At 35.7% G+C, this 24,998-nt stretch overlaps 1 protein-coding gene across 2 annotated transcripts in view; it reads right to left on the minus strand.

Annotated features, from left to right (window-relative positions):
* Nucleotides 1–24,998, minus strand: part of LRP12 (LDL receptor related protein 12) — an 84,407-nt gene that overhangs the window by 46,187 nt on the left and 13,222 nt on the right. The gene's annotated exons all lie outside the window — the stretch shown is intronic.

A 24,998-nucleotide genomic window follows, 5' to 3' on the forward strand; every position in this document is an offset into this window, starting at 1 on the left:
TCTAATAGAAAAACAGGTACATACAGCTACTTGTAAGATCCAGAAATGAAATTAAAGTCTCTTACAATAATCTTCAAAACAGTACTATGCAGCCCAAAATTATAATAGTAGGGAAATCAAAACGTTTTGGAATCACAACAATGTAGTGTAATATAAAGGCCGAATATATAGATCTGATTAATACCAGAAAGAATTTTCTATCAACTTAACAATCAAAAGATAACTTAGTATTATTACCAGAAAAGAGACAATCACATACTTTTTAAAAACAGCATTCCTCTAAAAGCATGCTTAATTAGTCCAGAATGTGCTTACTGCTGGGGTCACACATGTGTGTCCCATGTCCTGTGTTTTGCATTGCCTTCTAAATCCTTCAACATCTTTGCATCAACAACTCTGTTCAGTCTTTAGAGTAGGGACATGATTATACCCTATTTTGGTAGCCCCTGATTTTCTACACCTCCTACCACAAAGTTGGGCAAATGGAAGCATTCAAGTAACTTACTGAAATGAGTTACTAAGTGTCACCTAGTAAAATAAAAGTGGTTCTAAAAAGACTCCCATTTAAAGTAGAGATTATTTACTCCTTTAAATTAGTAAAGTGTCTCTCAGCTGTTCTTTTTAAAAATTTAATTTAGTTTTATTATAAATTATTTCCATCTACCTCTGTTCTTTCTTTTCTTTCTACAAGTTGCTCATTTTTACTTCTAAAGTTTTCTCTCTCTCTATGCATTAGGTCAATTTGGCAACACAACAGTTCAGAAATCCAGCTGACAGAGAAAGAATTCTCCCTGGAGCGGGGCAGGGGAGGAAGCTAGGTGGGAGAAACTCTGATGGCAAAAGCAGAATTCTCTTGATGGTTGAAAGAGTAGAGACAATAGCAAATATTATAATTTACAACTTATCTTTTACAACCATCACACTTCTATGGTTGCTTGATTACCATATAGCATCCCCCAATGCACTAAGTTCTAGGACAGCAGAATCTGTGTAAACTTGCCGCATCACTGTATGCACGGTTCCTAGAACAGAGCAGGTGCTCAAAGAGCTAAGAAATGATGAATAAATGAGGGAGTTCATGGTGATTAAATGAAATCATGCCAATTAAGCACTTGATATAGTGCCTGACACACAGCACTGAAGAGGAATTCATTTTTGTAACTGTGTAAAATATATTTTTACTATTACTAAAGAATAAAATAATAGTGATAAAACCTTCGTAGTTCAACTACAGCTACAGCCTTCAAAATGAGAAGAAGTGTTATGCTTCCCTCCATTAAAAATGATACAGTGGAAATGATGACAAAGGTGTGTACGCTATATTGATTACACAAATAAATCTGATTAGAGTTATTTATTTAAGTACTGCGCATTAGTACCACAGAAGCCACAATTTAGTTTTCCTAACAATGTTAAATGCTACACAGAAATGAACTACTAGAAAGCTCCCACATTATTTCTTTAATGTGTACAACTTATGAAAATTGGTATCCTAAACAAAATGGTATAAGAAACTGATTCAATAAAACAACTAACAAGATTTGCCAAAGATCAGTATAAGTTGCCTAAACCTTTGCTACTTACAAGTATATCAGCAGTACTGGCATTACCAGGAGCTTATTAGAAATGCAGAGTCTCAGGCCTTACCCCAGATTATTGAATCAGAATTTACAGTTTAACGAGATCATCCCCCACTCCCAGTGATTTGTATGCACATTAACATTTGAGAGCCAATGGCTTAAACCTTCTACTTCTATAGTAGATACCACTCCAAATTAAAGCTGTGTAATTTGTGACCCTAAGGTTTCCAATATCCTTAAGGTGGCAGATTAAATTCTCCTCAGGAGAGTTTTAATATTAGATATATTTTATACATTAAATTTTTATTCTAATTCAGTAAACAGAGTAAAGACGGGCAGGAGGAAAACAGTAACATAATGCATATCTAAGACTGTGCATTCTGGACTAGACCGCTAGGATTCTAACACCAGCTTCACTTCTTACTTGCTGTGCAATTTAGGACAAGTTACATAACCTCTTTGTGTCTTACTTGCACCTCAAAAACAGAGCAGATAATACCTATCTTACAGGGCTTAGTAGAATTCTTTATAATAGAAAAAAATAGAACTTAATCTACATCTCCGTCAGCATGTAAATGAATAAACTAAAAACAGCCTTACAATAAAATATTCAAAAAACGGAATTAAGTAATTCTATATGTACTCACTTGGAAAGATACACACATGGAGTTAAATATGTTTCAGAGTAACATTAGCATATGCTCTAACTTTAACTTTTAAATAATGTCTGTATAGTTTCTGTGCATATGTTACACAGGCATATGATATATGTATGTACATGCATTTGCACACACACACACACAGAAGAGTCTAACCGTGTATACAAACTGAAATTAGAGAGGAAGGCCTCCTTTGTATACTTCAGCACTGACCGAACTTGCTACACCAGGCACAGAGTTCTTTAAAAAATTTATTCATATTATTAAAAAAAACAGGCGAAGAGACTATAGTTCATTCCCCGTCATGCTAAAGAGGTCTGATAAATACTGTGTGAAATAAAATATTATAATTTCAGAAGTATTATTAATGATTTTAAAAATTGAAATAACAGTACTTTAAGACATAAAACATGATACTATTGCTAATTTCCCACACATTTACTCTAATTTAAAAACAATCGGATTTAGAAGTTAAAAAAATCGATGATAATTTCTAATAACACCAAATAACTATTCCTTTCTTTGAGATTACATTATTAGATATTTCTTATTCTAAGTATCACATGAAGAATCTGGGCTACTTAATTTAGGTGTTCTGCCATTTTTACAAAAATGCCACTTACAAAATACAATTATTTCTATGTTATAAGCAGAGAGCACCACCCCAAACTTCTTTGTTGATATAAAGCTCATTATATTTTCCCTAATGTCCCACCCCCAACTCCTGAGAGAAGAAAATCCCACACATATGAGGATGTACACACACTATTTCTTGACTTTAACTACATTGCAGCCATGCTAGACATTCTCATAGAAGTCACCCTTTAAAGGTGCCATATACTGGAAAAATATACAGTCTGATAAAACATTACTTCTATAACTATGCATTAGCAGCTGACTAGTTAGTAGACCAGCTAATTAACTAGAACTCCTAGAAAACAAGAAAAAGTTTCATTATCACCTAAATCAGGAAATAATTTTTTACGACTTAACTCTTTTTTAGTCCTACTAACCAAATATCAAAGGTAATCAATTGTCCCCATTTATTATTATTCTTGCCAAGCTGAAACATGGTTTTGTAGTTTTTTACTGCAATACAAGAGAGAATCTTCTAAAAGAGATATGTACTGTTTTAGGAAAAGAGGCCATAGGGTAGTGAGTTTGAGCTCTGGAACCAGACTCTGTGGAATCAAACCTCAGCTCTGCTGTTTAGTTAGTCATGAACTTTAACTGAACGATTTCTCCTAAGATTTAGTTTGCTCACCTGCATAATCAGAATAACATCATTAATAGGATGTCTAAATCTATGGTCTCTGCGTCCCTGTTGCTTTGTATCTTTCTTTCTGTTTATTGTTCTTTTTATTTAAGAACTAAAGTTCTTAAATAAGAGCTGATAAATACAGCTAAGACGTGATAGATACTTACCAGCCAAATCCTAAACGCCTCACAAGGCTTTCCTCAGCTCATCCTTAAAACAACAGTTCACTTTACAGGTGAGAAAACCAGCTTATAGCAACTTAGTAAGTTTTTCAAAGAGCTAGTAATTGGATGGATTAAAAATTCAAATTCACAGTCATTAAGAAGTTTGTGTTCCTTACTTTTTTAAAAAAAAGAATTTAGACATGAATATACTTCTTGCTTGTAAAAGAAATAGTACTTAACTTTCAGAGTTAAAACCCACCTGCCACCAGCTATTCCAATTTGTTACGGGGGAAGACCACTGGTTTAAAAGTTAATGTGCAGCAGTTACAAGTAACTTAAATGCTCAGCATCCTACAATCTCGTTTTCACTGTGCAATGAGAACAGGTATCAAACATCAAAATATGTACACACATATATACACCCCCAACATCGTTTCTATTTTACTTTACACTTAAAGAAAAAGTCCAAAATCCTAATAAGGCTTACCAAACTCTCCACCCTTCGAGTCTTCCCAACTACTCCAAAAGCTTCATCTTTTGTGATTCACTTTCCCACTCTATTTTCCTCTCCAGAAATATTAGATTTCTTTCAGAAAAGGGTCAGCTGTCTCTCCTGCCTTTGGACCTTTCTTTAATATATTCTTTCTTTAGGAAGGCATCTCCCGATTCCCCCATACTAGGTTACGTCATTCTGTTATAGGTTCCTAGAGTACCTAATACTATCACTTTTTGAAAATTTATCACACTTCTGTCATCTGTGTAATGTCTATATTCCCCACCAGATCTTAATCTTGGTGGGGGAAGGTGGGGTGGAGAAGTGTGATGTGGTGCTGGGACATAACTGGGTTTGTTTTGTTTTGTAACCCAGTGACTAGCACAGAAGATACTCCATATCTGCTCAAACACATGAATGAATGGTAGGTTGATAATGTACATAAGTAAGAGGCATAGTCCCTACCACCAAAGAGTTGATAATCTATTGAGAAAATCATTTAAAACATCTGGAGCAGAAGCAAACAATATAAAACCAAACTAAAATTAGCAAGCTTCTTACTCAAGTGGGAGGCTTTTCTACTAAAAACGGGAATGGAAGATAGGAGTGCCCATCATGATATTAGCCAGGGCAATTAGATAAGAAAAGACAATTATAGGCATAAGGATTGAAAAAGAAGAGGTAACACTACATCTATCCGTAGATGATATGATTGTGTATCTATTTTAAAAACCCAAGACAGTCAAAAGAAAAAGTTATAAATATGAAAATTAGTAAAGTAGCAGGATATAAAATAAGCATACAAAAAATCAAAAGCTTTTGTAAATACGACCAATGGCCAGTCAGAAGATACAGAAGACACAATTCTTAGTAGCAACAAAAAGATTTTTAAAAATTCAAACACAGAACTCCTACTGATGGTCATGATGGAACAATGGGTAATGGACCAGCTTTCTCCAGGTAGAAAGCTAGTGCAATAAAAGAACTCATTCTAATTTGTTTCCCTTTTCTCAGAGATCAGTCTTACACTGCCTGTTGTCCCGTGTCTGAAAAAGCTGGAAAAAACATGTTAAAAAAAAATTCAGACACGGGACAACAGGCAGTCCCAACCAACAGAATAGAAAGAAATTCACAGTGGACTTACTGTTGCCATTTTGTTCATTGTTTTCTGGCTTTTTTATAATTCCTTTGTTCCTTTTTTCTTCTCTTGCTCTCTTCGTTTGTGATTTGATGATCTTCTGTGGTGGTCTGATGAGATTTCTTTCTCTCTTTTGTGTATCTACTATAGATTTTTGCTTTGTGGTTCTCATGAGGCTTAAATATCTTATGTCTATAACAGTCCATTTTAAGCTGTTAACGTTGAATGCACCCCCATTTTATGTTTTTGATGTCACAATTTATATCTTTTCACCCTGAGTATTCGTAACAAATGTAGTCACAGTTACTTTTAATACTTTAATCTTTTAACCTTCATACTAGACTTACAAGTGACTTACTCACCCCCAACACATTAGAGTATTCTGAATTTAACTATACATTTACCTTTTCCAGTGAGATTTACACTTTATGTTTTCTTGTTACTAATTAGCACCCTTTCATTTCAACTTGAAATCCTTTTAACATTTCTTGTGAGGTGGTATGGTGGTGAACTCCTTCAGCTTTTGCTTGTCTGGAAAGCTCTTTATCCCTCCTTCAATTCTGAAGGACAATTTTGCTGGGTAAACTATTCTTGGTTGGCAGTTTTTTTCTTTCAGTACTTTGAATGTATCATGCAAACTCCCTTTTGGCCTATTAAGTTTCTGCTGAAAAATCTGCTAATAGTCTTATGGGGATTCCCTTGCATGTAACAAGTTTTCTCTTGCCACTTTTAAGATTCTCTCTTTAACTTTTTATAATTTAATTATAATGCATACAGCTGTCTGCTTGATGTTGTCCCATACATCCCTTAAACTATCTTCATTCCTTTTCATTCAAATTCCTTTTTTTTATGTGCTAGTCATTAAAGGATGCAAAATGCTGACCAAAGGAATTTTAAAAAGTAGTCATTTCTGGTTAGGATGGTTACTGTATTAGATGTTGTTCTAGTATGCACACCAAATTTTTCTAAATTGTGCAAAGGGTATAAGAGAATTTGTTAGACCCTTGTAGAAGCTATTAAGCATTTGTTTGCCTCTGACATTTCTACCATCAATCTGTAAAGGAAATAAGGTCTGCTAACATTGTTCTAAACAAATTCATATGGCTGGTACATTTATTTCCTTTCCTAGGTATTCATAAACCACTTCTTCTCTTTTGTATAATCTTCCCTAGAGCCATTATCACTAATTGCTGGTTTGTGGAATTCTCATCCCTCCTGCCCCAGTTTGGAAAATCAAAATTGCATTTCCTGTTTCCAGTCATCTGATCTTTCTTTCCCTCATTCCTTGGAAGTATTAGCACCTAAGTCAGAACTCTTTAATTTATTTAGAATACCTGAATAAACTCTTATAATCTTTGCACATATGTCCTTCAAGAAGGTTTTCAGATATAGTTACACCCTTTCCGTTTGAAGAGCATATTTGACAGTGGGGACATAAACATCACCAGTGCTACACCATCTGCCCAAGCAACAGCCCTATAAACCTTTCTGTTATTCTTTATTTTACAAAGAAATGTTTATAAGGCCATTTTGTTGTCCTTGGTATTTTTGCTGAACTCAATCTTGCATTTCTCTATATTAGTAATACTTATAATTTATTCTTGGTTAAATATCCTTTTAATCTTGGGGAGATGTTCTTAATTAGTGTGAAGTCATTGAATAACCACTGATTTCCTTAGAATTTTTTGCCATTCATTCCTTTTTGGGATTGTTTGTGATTTTAATAACCAGAAATCATTTTTGAGAACTTAGTAACATCCCTGGACATTCCAGATTTTCATGTTGTGAAGGCATATTTTTTTTTCTAAATTACTTTAGAATCTATAGGTTTGGGTTTTTTTTACATCTTTATTGGAGTATAATTGCTTTACAATGGTGTGTTAGTTTCTGCTGTACAACAAAGTGAATCAGTTATACAAATACATATATCCCCATATCCCCTCCCTCTTGTGTCTCCCTCCCACCCTCCTCATCCCATCCCTCTAGGTGGTCACAAAGCACCGAGCTGATCTCCCTGTGCTATGCAGCTGCTTCCCACTAGCTATCTATTTTACATTTGGTATTGCACATATGTCAATGATACTCTCACACTTTGTCCCAGCTTACCCTTCCCCCTCCCCATGTCCTCAAGTCCATTCTCTACGTCTGTCTGCACCTTTATTCCTGTCCTGCCCCTAGGTTCATCAGAACCATTAGATTCCATATATATGTGTGTTAGCATACAGTATTTGTTTTTCTCTTTCTGACTTACTTCACTCTGTATGACAGACTCTAGGTCCATCCACCTCATTACAAATAACTCAATTTCATTTCTTTTTATGGCTGAGTAATATTCCATTGTATATATGTGCCACATCTTCTTTATCCATTCATCTGTTGATGGACACTTAGGCTGCTTCCATGTCCTGGCTATTGTAAATAATGCTGCAATGAACATTGTGGTACATGGTGTTTTTTTTGATTATGGTTTTCTCAGGGTATATGCCAAGTAGTGGGATTGCTGCGTCATATTGCAGTTCTGTTTTGAGTTTTTTAAGGAACCTCCATACTGTTCTCCATAGTGGCTATATCAACTTATATAGAATCTATAGGTCTTAAGCTCTGATTGTTCCCAATCTCATTTTTTTTAAGTGATTATAATATAGTTATTTCTACCTGGTCAAATAAGGTATAGAGTAGTACACTGTTAGGGACTGAATTGTGTCACCCAAAATTAATATGTTGAAGTCCAAATGCCCAATTGACTATACTTGGAGATAGGGCCTTCAAGGGGATAATTAACATTAAAGGAAGTCATAAGGGTGAGGACCTAATCCGATAGGACTGGTTTCCTTAAGAGATATCAGATATCTCTCTCTCAGTCTGCACACAGAGAATAGGCCATGTGAGGACACAGTGAGAAGGAAGAGGAACCTCATCAGAAACCAACCATGACAGCACCTTGATCTTGGACTTCTAGCCTCCAGAACTGCGAGAAAATAAATTTATGTTTAAGCCACCCAGTCTGTGGTATTTTGTTATGGCAGCCCAAGCAGACTAATATACACACTTTTCCCAGGTCATAGCTGAACTAAGATGTCTGTGAATGCCTTGAGAGTGTATGAAAAATTCAGTACATTCTTCTGAAAACAGGTTTCATAGTGTCTAACAAATACCTATAATGAGACGTTCCGTGCAAAAAAAGGTTAAGAAGTCCCTTGGAGACAGAGTTTATTTTCCTACTTTATTTAATTACTGGTATTCTAAAAGTATTACTTCTACAGCTTTTTAACTGCAGGCATTCATTATGGATTTAATAGACTTTTATGAACTGGCCTGAACCCACCTGCCACTAAAAATAATAATGATCATTTACAACATTAATTTTCATGGAAATAAACATTCTAATTTTCAAACCACATTCTTAAAAGACATTTGGTAGTTCAATGTTTTTATGTTTAGACTTCCTATATTATGTTAGTAAGATTTTACATTGGAAATGTCTTCAACTAAGGGCATGATGACAATGAACTATTAGTCAAAGTACAAATACTAAACACACACAAGTTCCCAGTATTCAGAGAATGAATCATATCCCTGAAAGGACATGCCAGACAGTTATGAATCCCACTGGTGAGTATCTCAGTGACAATGTTCATGCAGATGGAAATAATTTTCTTTATTCTAAAACAGCGTGAATCACTGATGTAAGAACCCACAAAACAAACTAGAAAGGGGCTCAGCTAAAGACTATTTGGGTTCAAAGGTTCCTACCTGTGACTTCGGTGGTTCACAAGAGTACGTATGAAGGTTTGAAGGGATTCAGAAATCCAAAAAAAACACAGAATTACACTCCTGTATTTCCAGTGAGATTTACTGACATATACTTCACACAACATAAAACTCACCTTTTAAAGTGTGCAATCCAGTGTTTTAGTATGTTCAGAAAGTTGTGCAACCATCGCCACTATCTCATGCCTGAATGCTTTCATCACCCGCCCCCCAAAAGTGTACCTATTATCAGTTATTCCTCTTTTTGTTCTCCTCCAGCCCCTAGCAACAACTATTCTAGTTTCTGTCTCTATGGGGTTTTTCCTATTCCGGACATTTCATATAAATGGAATCATACAATATCTGATCTTACGTGTCTGGCTTCTTTCACTTTGCATAATGTTTACATGGTTCATCCATGTTGTACCACGAATCAGTACTTCACTCCTTTCCATGGCCAAACAGTATTCCATTGTATGGATAAACCACCTTTTGTTTATCCATTCATCAGCTGACAGACATCTGGGTTGTTTCCACCTTTTTGTGAATCCTGCTATGAATATCTGTGTATACAAGTTTTTGTGTGGACATGTTTTCAATTCTCTTGAGGATATTCATAGAGTGGAATTGCTGGGTCTTTTGGTAACTCTACGCTTATCTTTCTGAGCAAATGCCAAACTGTTTTCCAAATGGCTGTACATTTATACATTCCCAACAGCCATGTGTAAGGGTTCCAATTTCCCCATATCCTCACCAACATGTTACTGTCCACCTTTTTATTACAGCTAGTGGGTGTGAAGTAGTATCTCACTGTGGTTTTATTTACATTCCCCTAATGAGTAATGATGTTGAGGTTCCTTTCGTGTGTTTATTGGGAACTTATGTATATTCTTTGGAGAAATGTCTATTCAAATCCTTTGCCCATTTCTTAATTGGTTGAATTGTCTTTTTGTTGAGTTGTGAGTTTTTACATATTGTAAAAACTTATCAGATATATGATTCACAAATATTTTCTCCCATTCTGTAGCTTAATTTTTCACTTTCTTGATGTAAAGGTGTTTTCTGATGTTGAAATAAGTGTTTGAGATGCAAGTGTTGTTTGATTTTCAGACAATCCAATTAACCTATTTTTGTTGTTGTTGCTTATGCTTTGGTGTCATATCTAAGAATCCATTTCCTAATCCAAGGTCACAAAGATTTACCTCTATGTTTTCTTCTAAGAGTGTTATAGTTTTAGCACTTACATTTGGTCTCTGGCCATTTTGAGTTAACTGCTCTGTAAAGTGTGAGATAAGGGTCAAATTCACTCCTTCACATATGGATAACCAGTTGTCTCATCACAACTTGATGAAAAGATTATTTCTCCCCACTGAATTATCCTCACACTTTTCTGAAAATCAATTGATCATAAATGCATTATTTCTGGACTTTCAATTCTATACCATTGATCTATAATGTGTATCCTTATGCTAGTACCACACACTCTTGATTACTAGAGCTTAATATCATACTGATATTGATATTGTAGCTTCAGAAATTGGGAAGTATGAGTACTCCAATTTTATTCTTCTTTTTTGATATTATTTTGGCTATTCTGAATCACTTCAATTTCTGAACGAATTTTATTTTATTTATCTATTTTTTGGCCATGCCACACGGCTTGCAGGATCTTAGTTCCCCGACCAGGGACTGAACCCAGGCCCTTGGCAGTGAAAGTGTGCAGTCCTAATCACTGGACTGCCAGGGAATTCCCTCTAAATGAATTTTTAAATCAGCTTGTCAATTTCTGCAACGACAGCTGAAATTCTGATTTGGATTGTGCTGAATCTGTAGATCAACTTGGGGGGTATAAACAATACTAATTCTTAACAATATTAATTCTTCAGATACATAAATATGATGCAATGTCTTTCCATTTATTAGGTATTCTTTTTTTCTCACAACATTTTGTAGTTTCTGAGTATTAGTTTCACATTTTGTTATATTTATTCATCTTACTCTTTTTGATGCTATTGTTAATGGAATTGTTTTCTTAACTTGATTTTCAGTTGTTCATTGCTAGTATATACATTTTTTCTTGTATTCTGCAACCTTGCTGAATTTATTAGCTCTCAAAGGTATTTATGAATTTCTTAGGATTTTTTATATACAAGTATGTCATGTTTATAAACAGAGATAGCTTTACTTCTTCCAATTAAGATGCCTGTTTTCCTTGTCTATTTGCCCCGCCTAGACCCTCCAATACAATATTGAACAGAAGTAGTGAGAGCAGATGGACATCCTTGTCTTGCTCCTGGTCTTAGAGAAAAAGCTTTCAGTCTTTTACCATTAAGTATGATGCTAGCTGGGAGGTTTTTCGCAGGTGCTCTTTATCAGGCTGATGAAGTTCTCTTTTATTTTTTGAGTGTTTTTATTATGAAATGGTATTGGCTATTGTCAAATGTTTGTGTCTACCCTGTGATTTTTGTCCTTTATTCTATCAATATGGTGTATCACATTGACTGTCCTATGTTGAACCTCACATTCCTAGGAAGAATTCCATTTGGTCATAGTTTACAATCCTATTTATATACTGCTGGATTTGGTTCACCAGTATTTTGTTAAGAGGACTTTTGCATCTACATAAGTAAGGGAAGTTGGTGGTCTGTAGTTTTCTTTTTCTGGTATCAGGGTAGTACTGGCCTCAAAGAATGACTTGGGGTGAGTTTGTGAAGTATATGTATATCCATCCATATATACACACAAATACACACACACACACTGTGCTGCTACTTATGTATTTTACTCTCATTTAAGGAAATACCAAGTATATTGCTTTTGCTTCTAATTTTCTTCTTGGTTGATTAAATTTCATAGTTTATTACTGAACTGTATGTTATTAGTTTGCTGATTACATTATAACATTTCTGGAAAGTGACTAGTGACCTGTTTTACTCAAATGATGTATCAGGCACAGTACCTACATGGTCAGCTTAGTACAGGAACAAAGTGTAACAAATAAAGGTGGTTTTCATTTTTCTTCCTTGGTTTCCCAACAGGCAAAATCTTTTGCAATGTGTGGGTGGTCTGTTACTGGGGCTGGGAAGAGACAGTAGGAGAAGCCAGGTGGTAAAAAACGTTGGATTTTTTGTATCAACTCTATTTTAATAGTTGCTGAAGCTGAAGTACAGAGAGAAGGGAAAGGCGGTTACCTTTTTAAAAATCAGCTTTGTTGAGGTATAATTTACATGCAAAAAATTCATTAATTCCAAAATGTACAGTTTGATGGGTTCTAACAAGCACGTGTGGTACTGCAACCACTACTACAATCAAGACATACATTTCCAGCACCCAAACAAGCTCTCTGGGTCCCTTTGCAGTCAATCCCTTTCCCATACTTCTAAAGTTAGACAATTAATGGTCATAGGCAGTCATCATTTATAAGCATTAGGCATTGCATTGAACCCATGATATACTATTTAATCTTCCTCCTAAAGTCTTAAGAATAGATAGTTATCCCCACATTATGGATGAGGAAACTGACTCAGACCAACTAAATCATGCAAGCTAGTAAACGGTTAGGGACAGGCTCAAATCCATATCTACCTAATTCCAATGTTAAAAATTGAGTTTTAATTAAAAGATACGGAATTTCTTTACTTCCCTTGAAAAAAATTTCTGTAACTGTCTACAAGTATTTGTCTTCGCACATCTACTGAGTTTGCTTCCTTTAGGAGAAGTATGTATATTTTTAGGTGCCCAACAGCCCCATTACCTTCTATGGTCGTTCTGGCACTGAGCCAATGCCCTCTTAGCTCATTTCTGTCACTTTCCTGGTCTTTGTCAATACTTGAAATTGTGATCTGCGGTGTACTTTTTGAGTTCAAGTTATATGTGTAGGAAAATATATGAAAGGATACAAAAAAACCCTGCTAAAAATGTTCACCCTACTTCCTTAACCCCATCCCCAAGGTAGGAAGAAGGGAGGACAGAAATGATTAGCTTTCATTCTTGATACATTTCTATAGTGTTTGACTTTATTAAAGTATGTATTACTTTTGTAAGTTAACTCACATGGATTGATATTATGAACTAAAATGTTACCTTCTGAAAAAAAAATTAACACAACATAAAATTCTATAGCTACAGTTTCAAGTTTTTCTTGATAATAATTATAATTAAAAGTGATTACAGATGATATCTTTTTTCTTAATATTATTTACAAAATGGTACAAGAACTATCACTTAATATAAATACTAAAACATTCATTGCCCTGTTATATAGCAGCAGGTCACTTTAAAAAATGTTCGTATACATGAGATCCAATGATGAGAAGACCAATTTGTGGCTGCAACTTTCATATTCTTGCTGATGTCACTAATAACACCATGGTGTTTAGGCACAGACTAAAGCACACAACAGAAACAGTGTTGCTTCTGCAATAATAACAAATATAAATGATTCTTAATGTATTTGTATTAGACTGCAGGAAAAGAGCTTTTTAACCGTAAAATTCTAAAGAAAGCAGAATTTTAAAACCAGTAAACATCGAAATGTTTAAAGTATACTTTTACCAACATTTAAAAGAAATCACTAAACTGTTAAAATCATAGTCAATACCATTTGTAGACTTATGTTTTTCTTGACATTCAACCCATGTTTTCTTTTTTTGCATTAAATGTCCACATTGTTGTGTTTTTCCTACCTTTATTATTTATGAAGGATAAGTAATTTGTTTCTACTTCTAGTAACGTCCAGAGAACATGACGTTGTGAATGGTTAAGTATTTTGTTGGTAGGGAAGACTGTTCTCAAGTTTATCAGAGGCTCTATCATGGGACCCAAAGAACAGTTAAGTCTAAAAGCACTTTGGATCCTGCAGTCTCATTAGCCCCTCTCTTTCCTTCCGTTTAAGATCTTTCTTCTCTCTGGTTCCTTTGTTTTCTCTTGATATATTAAGGCCTTTCTCATCCATAAAATAAAATCTTTTTTGCCAGTGTACCTCCCTGTTTCTGCTTTCCTATCCTGGTATTTACTTTCTCAGCCAAAAACTCTCTGAAAGAATCTACACTCACTAATGGAACTTCCTTACCTATCATTTGTTCCTGAACTTTTACCCCCAGTGCATTTCTGAAACTCATGGGGCAAAGATTACCAAAGATCTACCTATAAAACACAGTCCCCCCAAACATCAACTCTGAATCCTGAATCCAATTTCCTGATACAGGAGAAAATCATGTAACTATGTGAACTGTGTCACGATAAATCGATGGTTTCATCTCATCTGGATATTTATTACTAGAGTATAACCTTTTAATACAGACTTATTCAGCTCTAACTCCAATTCCCTCAAAAAATACATTAGTCCTCTGAGCCTCCAAACCACTTCCTTGACCAATACTTAGTAAATTATCTCCCCTGCGAACCACTCAGAGATCTTCTGGCATATTATCCCCTCCCCTTCTAGAAACTCTTCAGCATATACTCGAGTTTAAAGGCTCGAGTCCTCCACGTTGATATCTCTCAAATTTTTACCCATAATAAGAATCTTTCTCTGAGGTGCAAATTCTTACTTGACACCCATCTCCCCCAACATTCACTGGGCACTTATCTTGTGCCAGTCACTGTGGTTGGTGCTTTTCATATACTATTACTGATCTTTACAGCATCACTATAAAATAGATACTACCGCCACTTTACATGCAGAGAAATTTCGACTCAAAAGAGGTTAATGTTAAAAGACTTGCTCAAAGCCACACAACTGGTAAGTGGCATTGCCAGCATTTGGGCAAATTTGTCTAGCTCAAAGCTCTTACTCTTAAAATAACAAGGGCAGCAACTAATGAGTTTGGAATATGTGCCAGATGATGGTCTAAGCAATTTCCACGCTTCAGCACATTTAATCTTCATAATCACCCTACGAAGGAGCTGCTATTATTATTTCCATCCTAAAAGTTGTCTTTTAATTTCCTACTGAACAGGAATTCGGTATTACCTTAACATTACCTAGCTATCTCAAACTCACTATGTGTGAGATGGAACTCCTTTTATCTACCCTCAATCTGCTCCCCGTCTGGTATTCCTTACCTGGGTGAATGACACCAACATCTCCCACTTGTCCATAGAGAAACCTGGAAGTCATTCTTTACCATCCCCGTCTTCCCCTTTGCACTATATAGTCAGTTCTCTTGATTCCTTCCAAACCTGCTATTTCCTTCCTTCATGTCACTGATATTTCTTTCCAGTTTCACTGCATTAAACGTAAGTTCCACAAGGACAGAAGTGTAGAATAATGTTTGGTTCACAGCAGACATTTGATAAATATTTGCTGAATGTATGAATGAATAAATGAATTAGCTTGCAAGCTTTGTACTTTTGGTCTTGCAGCTCTCTGATCCATTCTTCATAGCGCTACTAGAGATCTTTGTAAAAGGCATATCTGATATGAATCTTCAGCTTATAAATCTGTAACTGGTTCAACTCCTTATATGTATTAAGAGCCTCTGAGACCCACTATAATCTGGCTCTTCTGTATCTCCTCGCCCCTAAATTTAATACTCCTTGTCTGCTTTTACCTCATACACATATATTCTGGTTTCAACACAGCTCAAGTATATACAGTTTCTGAAATTGTGATGATTTGAACATGATGTTGCCTCTGCCTGGAACAGTCTAGCACACTGCCACTAGTTACCCACTGAACTCCTTCAACTCAGCTCAGGAAACAGACCTCCATCCATCTCAGGATGAGTTACGAGTCCTCCTTGATGGTCCCACAGGACATCACACCGGTACTGAACTGTAAGCATATCATTACCACAGTCCTTAGCATCCTGTTTTGGGTTATTAATTTAACTGACCATCTTCCACAGCAAATTTTGAGTGTCCTAAGAGCAAAGAAAGTCTTGTCCCTCCTTTCCTTTTTTCTCTCTTTCTTTCTTTTTCACTCTCTTTCTCCCTGCCTTCCTAGTCCCCAGCAACCATCTCCCAGTTTCTGACACAGAGTGAAACTTCAGTAACTGTTGAGTTAAAGGATCAAAATTACCAGATTTTAAGATTAAGCATGGAACATCCTCCATACAATTAGCCATTTGGTTTTCATGTTATAGTTTGCTCAGAGGGTAAGAGGAAAGAAGGAAAAGGAGGAAGAAATATAGAGAGGAAGATAGGCATTCTTTCATCAGTGAATGAAGTTAAAAAGCCACGAGGGGAAAGAGAGACTTTGGATCCAACTGTCCACTTGCACAACAGGCTTTAGAGAGCTATTTCTTATCACTGTCCTTCAAAATGTAAAATATTGGTAAATGACTATTCAAAGCTATTGAGCAGCTTCAGTCTTTATACTGTAAGGGACTCTACTCTGCATTAGCTTTAGCAACTTGTTGGTGGACAAGAGAGGATACCAAGCCAAAGGCAAGATGCTTTTACCATTTTTGATCTTCAATGACTCCTGGGTTCTTAACAGCTCATAGCCCATCAACCTAATATATTTAAAGAATTCCCTTTTTTTCTCTGAGCAAGTAGCTAGCTTTTCACCTACCTCTACTGAAGCTCATCTCATAACTTAACTACTCTTTCACAGAATCTTAAAACTGTACCTTGAAGTTTATCCTGTCAACTAAGCATTTTCCTATAGAAGTATCATATATGAAGTTGAGGATTATCCTTTTCACATATCTTTAAACAATTATTCAATGTAAGTATACCTATCCTTGCTATATAGGTATGTTTCCTCAAGTGAAGAAAGAGAAAAATATTTATTTACCTAGCGTGTATTTTGTTGCTATACTATGAACTTACAAAAATTTTAATTTACTTCATCATCAGAACAAATATTTGAGGTAGGTATTGTCTCCACTTTACAGTTGAAAAAACTAAACTTTAGAAATAGTAAACCACTTGCCCAAGGTGAAACATCTAAGAAACAGTATCCAAACTTAGGTCTGTATCATTACACAGATCATGCATTTAATTCCTTCACTGTACTTTAGGAAATATAAATGGGTCATATTTTGAATAATGATTTTATCATTTGCAAAACACCTTCCTAATACGTATCTTTTCATTTTAAAACAATTCCAAGAGTAATTGATATTCCCATATTAAGGCCCAGGAAGTTGAGACTCAGCAGTTAAATCGATAGGACTAAATCTCAGTTATTGAGAGTACAGTCAAGTATGGAATACCAGATCTTCTGCTACCAAGGCCAAAAAGTGCAGATCTAATCTTAATAGATGCTCCTCTGTTAATGATGTCTAGATACAGTGGAATAGAAGAAAACCAAGAATTGTACTTAGATTGACAAGGATTCCAAGAGATGAGGGAAGTTTAAAAAGATAGGTCAGTAGCTGTTAAAAGCAACCCAGAAGACCATACTAAAATCTATTATAGATAGTATATGACAGCATGATGACGTGGTGGAAAGTATATGAACCTTGACATCAGTCTTGAGTTTGACTCCTGCTTTTGGTACTTACTTTCTTTCTTTCTTTTTTTCTTTTTGTGAAGCATGTTCAAGTATATGCCACATATCATTTCACCTCTATAAACTTCAATATGCATCTCTAAAAATATAAACATTCTCTTACCAACTACAATGCTCCTATTTTAACAAAATTAATAGTAATTCTTTTTATCATTTAATATAGCCAGGTCATTATCAGGTTTCCCTGGCTGTCCCATAAATGACTTTTTACAATCGGCTTATTTGAAGCAGGATCCAATGTCTCCACATTTCCTTTGGTGAGTGTATTTCAGTCTCTGTTAACCCACAGTGATACTCCCTTATTTTCCATGTCACTGACTTGTTACAGAAACCAGATCGTTGTCCTGTAAGAGGCCCATATTCTGTGGTGTCACTTCCTTTTGGTGTCACTTAACTTTGTTCATCTAGCTCAAGGGTCAGCAAACTTTTTCTGTAAAAGGCCAGATAATAAATATTTTAGGCTTTGTGGGCCATATGGTCTCTGTCACAACTACTCAGCTCTGTCACAGTAACGTGAAAGGAGCCATAGACAAGACTTAACTGCAGGGGCTTCCCTGGTGGCGCAGTGGTTAAGAATCCGCCTGCCAATGCAGGAGACACAGGTTCGAGCCCTGGTCCAGGAAGATCCCACATGCCGCGGAGCAACTAAGCCCGTGCACCACAACTACTAAGCCTGCGCTCTAGAGCCTGCGAGCCACAACTACTGAAGCCCAGATGCCTAGAGCCCGTGCTCTGCAACAAGAGAAGCCACCGCAATGAGAAGCCCAGGTACCGCAAAGAAGCGTAGCTCCCGCTCACTGCAACTAGAGAAAGCCCGTGCATGGCAACGAAGACCCAACGCAGCCAAAAACAAATAAATTAAATAAATAAATATTTTTTAAAAGACTTAAATGCATCAGAGTGGCTGTGTTTCAATAAAACATTATGAAAAAGCCAAAACAAAAAACATGCAGTGGGCTGGATTTGGCTCAAAGGCCATAGTTTGCCAGCTCCTGCTGCAGAAGCTTGATTTCATGCAGGTTTAACATTTTTGGCTGGAATTCTTCTTCAGAGCTGGTGCTGTTTGCTTTATATGTATCCCTGCAGGCTCACTATCAGCTTGCCCTACTTTTTATAAGTCTGAGATTAATCAATAGGTCCAGATAGAGCAGTCTGATCCCTCTACTGTAACCTCCCACACAACCATTTGTCTAACAGTTTCACTTATTGATGATCATAGCCTGAATAAATTATCTCATTAGGGGTGGAAAAATAATTTTCTAATCCTGCCATTCTTTATACATTCATTAGCTAAACTTGTGCAAAGAACTTTCCCTCAACAAATGTTATTTACTTACCCTGAAACACAGTTCATACAGAAAAAAGGGAGGATAAATGCTTAATTCTTTCCTTATGATTGTTTATTTTCAGAGTAGGAGTTAATGCCCTATTTGTTACCACTGCTATCTGGTAACTTGCTGAAGTGATGTGTGTGTGTGTGTTTCTTATTACAAGTCTGTTGTTATGAACCAAGGAGTTTTCTATATTCAACCAGCTATCTTTATTACTCTTTCTGATACTTAAGTTCTCTCATCTTTGGCCAATGGGAGCCTCTTTATATTGGTCCCTGTGTCCTTTTGGCACGAACCACTAACTAGTCTTTGAGAGTTCCTTGCTTTTTGATACAACAGAATGTCCCAGGCTCATCTTTTGGTATTTTCTGCCCCAGACTGAAATCAGCCATTCACCCATGACCCTTGGATCCTGTCAGTGAGGAATGGTATTTACGATGACAGAGTTCCAGTTGTGCTCAATACTATTGTGCTGTTATTACAACATGTCACTGATGAGGGTATAAAAAATATATAATCTTGGGACTTCCCTGGTGGCACAGTGGTTAAGAATCTGCCTGCCAATGCACGGGACACAGGAGAGAGCCCTGGTCCAGGAAGATCCCACATGCTGCAGAGCAACTAAGCCCATGCTCCACAACTACTGAGCCTGCACTCTAGAGCCCGTGAGCCACAACTACTGAGCCCACGTGCCACAACTACTGAAGCCCATGCACCTCGAGCCCATGCTCTGCAACAAGAGAAGCCACTGCAATGAGAAGCCAGTGCACGGCAACAAAGAGTAGCCCCCGCTCGCCACAACTAGAGAACGCCCACGTGCAGTGACCAAGACCCAAAGCAGCCAAAAATAAATAAATAAATTAATTAATTTTAAAAAATATATATATAGTCTTGAATTCATGGGCAGAAGTAAAGTAGTATACCCTTTCTGGAAAACAAACCCTAACTCTAACTGTGTGACCTTAAGAAATTATTTAATTCCTCTACGGCTGAGTTTTCTGTAAACTGGAACTAAAACAGGGTCCATCTCACAGTTTTAATATAAAGATTAAGTGAATTTACATATATATGGCATTAAAAGTAATGATTAGCATATGGTAAGCACTTGATAACAATCACGTACTATTTTTATTGAGAGCTTTGAAAATACTCCAATCTCTGACCCAGTAACTCCACTTTTATGACTTAACCATAAAGAAAATAATTTAAAAGTTAAGATAAAAATTAACAAAAGCATGTCAATTACAGTATTTATAAATGTGAACAAAACTGTAAACATCTAATGGTCACCATTAGGAAAACAGTTTATGAAGAAAAAGTGATATGGAAAAATGCCCAAGATATATGTCAATTAATACTAATAAACCCATCAGCCAAAGATACCATTTCTACTAGTCAAGTATGAACGCTTATTTCATTGCGCCCTAACCACATTTTGATTTGTATGCCTTTATTGAACATTTTGAACACTTAACAGAACAGTTTGACTTTTACATATTTACTAAATTAGTATGTGGTATCTATTTGCACTTCTTTGTGAAGTTAATTTTTGTTTCTAATTTTATTAGCTATCCAATTACTATTTCTATAAATTATCTTTTGTCCATCTACTGAGGAAGAAAGAAAATTAACATTTTATATAGAAAGTATTTGCATAAGTTATTTAAAACGTTCACAACAAACCTTGAGGGTGCACAGCATAAAATCCAATAATCCAGCATCTTGCCATTTAGGAATCTCAATTAATAGCAAACAAAAATTAATTCAGAAAACACTAATGATCTGGCATCTGTGGCTCATCTATCAGCATCACAAGCAGATGAGTTCTAATAATGAATTTTAAAAAGCAAATATACCAGGAATTAATCAGTTTGCATATAAGCTGCACTGAGTTTAGGGAAGTCTCAGAGTAAGACTACAAAGCAGCATAGTGTAATGGTTAAGAGCACCAATTCTTTGTGGGTTCAAATACAAGCTCTTCCACTTACTAATTATGTAACCTTGGCTAAAATACTTAACTTCTCTGTGTCTCTGATTCCTTATATGTAAAGTGGAAATAATAATAGTATCTAAGCTGACAGGGTTGCTATGAGAGGTACATGAGTGTGTGTGTGTGTATATATACATACACAAACACACAGTGATTAGAACACTGCCTAGTACATAGCAACTGCTGTATGTTTGCTATTGTTACAAAAATGAGTTTATAAATCGATCCCTCTTTGTCTCCTACTACTTTGTATAGCATAGTTTGCTATTCAAATACTGTATTGTTTTGTGACTATTTCAAAATATTCCTACTTTAATTAGCTATGCACAATTCGGGTTATCAAGGTATGATTCTTTTTAAAGTGCCTCTGATGCCAGACATAATATCCTAAAAACAAACAAACAAGCAAACAAACGATAAAGCAATCTCAAGAAAGAACAACAAAGCTGTAGGCATCATGCGCCTTGATTTCAAACTATATTACAAAGCTATAGTAATTAAAACAGTGTGGTATTGGCATAAAAACAGACACATATATCAATGGAACAAAAGAGCCAGAAATAGGGCTTCCCTGGTGGTGCAGTGGTTGGGAGTCCGTCTGCCAATGCAAGGGAAGCGGGTTCGTGCCCTGGTCCGGGAGGATTCCACATGCTGCGGAGCGGCTGGGCCCGTGAGCCATGGCCGCTGAGCCTGCGCATCCAGAGCCTGTGCTCCACAATGGGAGAGGCCACAACAGTGAGAGGCCCGCATACCGCAAAAAAAAAAAAAAATCCAGAAATAAACCCACACATGTACGGTCAATTAATTTACAACAAAGGAGCCAAGAATATATAATGAGAAAAGGATAGTCTCCTCAATAAATGGTGTTTGGAAAACTGAATAGCACAAGCAAAAAAATGAAAATGGACCTCTATCTTTACACCATACACAAAAATTAACTCAAAATGAATTAAAGACTTGAACATAAGACCTTGAACCATAAAACCCCTAAAAGACAACACAGGCAGTGAGCTCCTTGACACAGGTCTTGGTGACAATTTTTGAATTTGGCACCAAAAGCAAAAGCAACAAAAGCAAAAATAAAGAAGCAGGACTATATCAAACTAAAAAGTTTCTGTACAGCAAAGGAAACCATCAATAGAATGAAAAGGCAGCCTACTGAATGGGAGAAAATATTTGCAAATCATATATTTGATAAGGGGCCAATATCCAAAATATACAAAAAACTCAAACAACTCAATAGCAAAACAAACCAAACACTCAGATTACAAAATGGGCAGAGCATCTGAATAGACATTTTTTCAAAGAAGACATACAGATGGCCAACAGGTACATGACAAGATGCTCAACCTCATTAATCATCAGGGAAATGCAAATTAAAAACCACAATGAGATATCACCTCAAACCTGTCAGAATTGCTCTTATCAGAAAGACTAGAAATAAGTGTTGGTGAGAATGTGGAGAAAGGGAACCCTTGTGTGCTGTTGGTGGGAATATTAATTGGTGCAGCCACTATGGAAAACAGTATGGAGGTTCCTCAAAAAATTACAATTAGAACTACCATATCATCTATTCAATTCCACTTCTGGGCATTTATCTGAAGAAAATGAAAACACTAACACTAAAAGATATAATCACTCCCATGTTCACTGCAGCATTTACAATATTCAAGATATGGAAACATGTCTATCAATGAATAAATGGATAAAGAAATTGTGGTATATATATTATATATATATGATAGAATATTATTCAGCCATAAAAAATGAAATCTTGCCTTTTGTGACAACATGGATGGACCTGGGGGCATTATGCTAAGTGAGAGAGGTCAGACAAAGAAAGACAAATACCATATGATATCTCTCATATGTGGAATCTAAATATATATATATATGCGTGTGTATATATGTATTTCCAAGCTCACAGATACAGAAAATAAAGCAATCAATATAGATCATATATACCACAACTGTAAAAGTTTCTAACTTCACACAGCAGTCCTTCTCAAACTTGAATATGAAAGAAATCACCTGGGGATCTTGTTAAAATGGAGAGTCTAATTCAGTATCTGGGGCAGGGTCTGAGAGTCTGCATTTCTAACAAGCTTCTTAGGTAGTACCAATGCAGCTGGTTCAAGAACAGCACTATTAGGGATCATGAATGAGCTTTAAGGAGTTCTGGAATCACACATTATCACATACAACATTTTCTGTGACTGTGTATACGTGGATTAGTTTCTGAGGAAAGGACCTATGTTCAGTTCTTACCATATTCTCACGATTGAGGGAGCAAGTAGGGGAAAGAGCAGGTAGAGAGTAAGAGAATTTGTGGGAGAGGTGACAAAGACACAAATCAGTTCCACTGCTAAATGAAAAAAAAATTGTTATTATAAAAAGGAAAAATTATTTGTAAAGGCAACTATTTTACATATGTACAATGATTATAACTTATAAGACTAAGCTGAAGAATGAGACAATTCTATATTATAGACAATTATATTGTAGAAAATTACAACTTAGAAGACCAAATTGAAGAATCTTTAAATTCTAGAATAAAAACACAAGGATATAAAACTAAGAGAAAAAAGATACGGCCAGGATATCTACTATTCACTTAACGGGAGTTTTAAAAGTAGAGAACATAGGATAAAAGGCATTTAAAACACATATACGTAGGTATACATACATATACACACATACACACGATATATATATATATATATATATATATACATACCTATGTGCATATATTCACACACATATATGTACATGCACGTGTATTTTAGAAAAATATCTTTAGAACATACAACTACATATGTTCAGATAAAACGCCCACCAAATACCAAACAGTAACAATGACTGAAGATACATACTAAACACACACTGGTGAAAATGGTAAACTCCAAAGATAAAAAGAAATTTATGATAAGCTTCCAAAGGAAGAAAGGAATTACAATCAAAATGGGAACTTAAAGTTACAAGATGATAAAGTAAAATACACAGAATTCTGAACAGAAAATATTGGAACCTGGAATTCTATACACAGCCAAACCATTATTCAAGTGTGATGGCAAAATAAAGAAACAATTTCAACTGTGCACACCTAAGAATATATACAACCAATACGTATTTCTTAAGGGGGGAGGATAATATACACAAATGCACTTCAGCAAAATAGAAATATCAATCTAATTAGAGACTTCAAGAAAACTGACATGGGACAAAGAAAATGGTAAGGGAGAGGGAGAATAAAACTTAAGGAATCAAAATAATTGCTGAGAAAGAGGATGCAAATTTTAATGTAATTTGGGGAAGTATTTTAACATCTTTTTTGTTTTCTATGTCTGTGTGTATATATGTTCTGTAAATAAGTTCACTTGTATCATTTTTTTAGATTCCACATATAAGTGATATCATATGATATTTGTCTTTCTCTGCCTGACTTGCTTCACTTAGTATGATAATCTCTAGGTCCATCCATGTTGCTGTAAATGGCATTATTTCATTCTTTTTTATGGCTGAGTAATATTCCATTATAAACACACACACACACACACACACCCCACATCTTCTTTATCCATTCATCTGTTGATGGACATTTACGCTGTTTCCATGTCGTGTCTATTGTAAATAGTGCTGCTATGAATACTGGGGTGCATGTATCTTTTCGAATTAGAGTTTTTGTATTTTCTGGATATATGCCCAGGAGTAGGATTGCTGGATCATATGGTAACTCTGTTTTTAGCTTTTTAAGGACCTCCAGGCTGTCCTCCAGTGGCTGCACCAATTTACATTCCCACCAACAGTGTAGGAGGGTTCCCTTTTCTCCACACCCTCTCCAGCATTTATTGTTTGTAGACTTTTTTATGATGGCCATTCTGAGTGGAGTAAGGTAACAGATACCTCATTGTAGTTTTGATTTGCATTTCTCTAATAATTAGCAACACTGAGCATCCTTTCATGTGCCTGTTGGCCACCTGTATGTCTTCTTTGGAGAAACGTTTATTTAGGTGCTCTGCCCATATTTTGATTGGGTTGTGGGGTTTTTTTGATACCAAAAATATAATTTATAAAATAAAAAATTGATAAACTGAATTTTATCAATTAAAAAAACTTCTGTTTTGCCAAGGCCACTGTCAAGAGGATAAAAAGACAAGCTATAGAGCTGTGT

The sequence above is a fragment of the Kogia breviceps genome, chromosome 17 (assembly GCF_026419965.1).
Source record: "Kogia breviceps isolate mKogBre1 chromosome 17, mKogBre1 haplotype 1, whole genome shotgun sequence".
Lineage (NCBI taxonomy): Eukaryota > Metazoa > Chordata > Mammalia > Artiodactyla > Physeteridae > Kogia > Kogia breviceps.